This window comes from Impatiens glandulifera, chromosome 1 (assembly GCF_907164915.1).
Source record: "Impatiens glandulifera chromosome 1, dImpGla2.1, whole genome shotgun sequence".
Classification (NCBI taxonomy): domain Eukaryota; kingdom Viridiplantae; phylum Streptophyta; class Magnoliopsida; order Ericales; family Balsaminaceae; genus Impatiens; species Impatiens glandulifera.
In genome coordinates, this window is record NC_061862.1 from 73992671 (window position 1) to 73996548 (window position 3878).

Consider the following 3878-nt stretch of genomic DNA (forward strand, 5'->3'; position numbering starts at 1 on the left):
TAGGATCGGTATAACCAATAGAGACCGTCTGACTATTGATAACAACTTATGACAAACGATTCTATAGTAATCATGTGAGGGATTAATATTTGTTTCTATTCTTCAAAAATATTTCGAACTCTTGAAACGATTTCAAGTGCGGAAGTGTTCGTCGGATTTGAAGCTTTGAACCAATGAAAGATGAAAGACAAAAAGTAAAGAACACAGGAAGTTGTTTATGGATGTTCAGAGCAAACCCTTCTACGTCACCCCTTCTTCCACAGCCGGAAGGATTTCACTAAATTGTTTGAATCAAATATAGTTTACTAAACTAGTTAACACTCTATTGAACAGAACAACCTCTGTTCAACTTACAATATTATCAACAATATTCTTACAGCTAGACAGTTATTTGATTCTTTTTCTCTTGAGCTTGAATGATGTAAGAAATCAATAAGAAAAGAGAAAACTTATGAATTTTGTCACTAGCTAATTCGTCCGTTGTCCTTGAGCATCTATTTGTAGTAAAGGACACCAACGGTCAAATCTTCTTGATGTACATGTGGCAAGCGTCCATTGGAAGGCCGCTTATAGTACAAGAGTACAACAGACTTTGAGCAAATAGATTGTGGCCGTACCGAACTGTTAGTGCGCCGAAAATCCTCTCTGATATTGTCTTGTACTGGACAAACCGTTGAAGGATATTTGCGTACATGGCGTTTATTCATTGGATACAATTAGCTGGCTTGTCAGATTAAACATGAGTGAGTGGAGTATAGTAGCAGACAGTTAGTTGATCGTGGTTAGACGTATGCTAACTTCAGACGGCTGCTGAATCGAGGCATTAGACGTGCTCCATTAGACTGCCAAGTCTAAGGGAGTTAGATGTCAACATCTAACTGCGCGTTCCATTAGACAACCGAGTCTAATGGAGTTAGACTGCAATGCCTAACTACGCATCACATTAGACTATCAAATTTAATGGAGTTAGACTACAACGTCTAACTTCGCATCCCTTCAGACTTGTCTGAAGGAGTTAGACGTCAACGTCTAACTACGTTTTCTATTAGACTATCACGTCTAATGGAGTTAGACTACCGCGTCTAACTTCGCATCCCTTCAGACTTGTCTGAATGAGTTAGATGTCAACGTCTAACTACGTATCACATTAGACTACCACGTCTAATGGTGTTAGACTACAACGTCTAACTACGTATCCCATTAGACTACCACGTCTAATGGAGTTAGACGTCCTCGTCTAACTACGTTACCCATTAGACCACCATGTCTAATGGAGTTAGACTACAACGTCTAACTTCGCATCCCTTCAGACTTGTCTGAAGAAATTAGACGTCAACATCTAACTACATTTCCCATTAGACTACCACGTCTAATGGAGTTAGACGTCTTCGTATAACTATGTAACCCATTAGACCACCAAGTCTAATGGAGTTATACTACAACGTCTAACTACGTTAGATGTCTATTTACCCTGCTTAGACCACGTCTAATTCAGCATAATCTTATGCACCTGCACAAAACAAATAGACAACATAACTTTATTCTCAACTAAGTTTTAATCACAATTAAATTTTAATCACATATCATCAAAATAAAGTTGGCATAGAATATTCTCTTAATTATTTTAATCAAAATAATTTGGCCCAACAATATTATAAATTGGGGTTGGTCAAATTTCCATTCTTACAACAATAATAATCAAAGTAGATAGTAAAATTCAAAATATTGATTTTTAATTAAAATATATTCATTGTCTCTATTAGGGACAACACAATTAAAATAAACACAAACTCTTAAGTCGTGGATTATGCGAGGGACAAAACTTGAAATCAAACTACAACCTCTGATTTTTGGATAACTATGATTTTATCTAGAGAAGAAACTAGGTTTAAGTTGTGTCTTACAATGCCACTTTAAATTGTTTTTTTAGTCTGGTAAAAGCAGAATCAGCTGGTTCAGGTAGGAGGTGGAGTTTGAGGTGAATGAAAGAGTTTGTCATTATTAGTGTCAAAAACTAGAAATCGGTAATCTACCCACATGGAACTAGAAATAGATAAACCCAATAAGAAAACAACCAGGAGAGGGGAACTAAGAGAGTAATAAGTGAGAAAGAAAAACGTGATTTTTTTAAAAAGAATATGATAAACCCGTTGGGTTAACTCGGGATGCCGAATTTCCTGTCCAACCGGTGGGTTGTCCAGGTCTAACTAGGTTGATTGCATTTCCAATTTTTTCATCAACTCAACATGATTTGACGACCGGTTCACCGGGTTTGTCGGTCCGACCGACGTCCTGGGTTGGGTTTCAAAACTATGCTCAATACCTGTTCATTTTAAATTATTAATTTTTATTTTTATCATTATATATATTAATAGTATTTTTAACAAAAAAAAACTCAATTTCACGAAAAGGAGTGATAGGGGGAGGAAATGAGAGAAGGGATGATGTGGCTTAATCTAATTGGATGGAAAAAAGAAAACATGTGAGGAAAGAGAGAAAAGAGAGAAATTATTTTATTTTTTCAGCAAACCAAATTGTGCGTCACGTCATTCACTCTCCTATTTTCTCACTCTAATTCCCTCCCACAATCATTTATTTTTCACGAAATACTACCCATTTTAACTTTGTAAATAACTCGTTACGGATCAAAACCTAAGACAGAAATATACAAATGTCAATTTTGATCTCTAATTTACAAATGGTTAAATAATGAACATGAATTGGTACAACTCACTCTTTTTCTTATTTTGTTTCACTTTGCAAACTTAATATTTTATACAATAATAAATTTAGTTTGTGATTACAACTCTTTTTTCAGTTAACAATGATACAAAACAATGTTTTTTAAAATTTTATATAAAATATTTTCATTAATTAAATATTAACCAATGTTGCAAATTAGTCAAAGAAAAGTAGAAGCTAAATTTTCTTTACAATAAAAGGTCACACATAACAATTGTCTCAACAATAGTAGCCTAGAGAACAATAGCCAATCAAAGAAAGACATGTGTGATTGTACTGGATAAAGTTTTTAATTTTAAAGATAATAATAAACTTTCAATAAAAAGAGGAGAGGGTATCAAAACTTAATTAGTCAAAAAAGGATGACCATTAACTCATTATTGTGTCCCCTTCACAATTTACATGTTTCCAAAATAATTACCAGGTATAAGTTGAATCATAATTATGTGGCTCTTTATTGGGTTGGATTAGATTTTAGGAATTTTTTCAACTTCATAATCAGAAAATATAATCCGAAAATATAAACGAGGTTTCTCTTCTAACGGTTTTAAATGTCATTAACTTACACTAGTAGAAATATATAATTACCGAGTACTCTCAATGAAAGTGATCGAATGCTCTCAAAAATATTTATTTCACCGAAAGCATCACTCTTTCCTCGCAGATATTTGTTAAGACCATCGAGAGCATCCGTTCTCACTCACAAATAGTTTTTATTACCGAAAGTCTTTGGTGTCAGCTCTTAGTGAAATAATATTTTCGAGGGCCCCCGATTACGCCCTCGGTAAAATCGTTTTAATTTTACTCCAACCGCTTCTTTTCTTCTTTCTTTCTTCTTCCTCTCTCTTCCTCTCCCGCTCCCTTTCTTGTTTCTTTCTTTCTCCAATTCTCCACCCATAGATTTTCCGCCCATTGTAAAATTTGGAGCTCGTTGATTTGTCTTTGGAAGGAGGGAAATTCACATTTAGAAGAGGTAACGGACACGGTAGGAGTGTGCAATCCCGCAATGATATATTTCTTGCGAGTAACTCGATGTTCCGTGGTGTATCTAATGTATTTCAGAAGGTCTTACCGTGGAGTTGTTCTAATCATCGTCCTATCCTTATTGAGCGGAGGGAGGTGGTTCCAACTAGTCG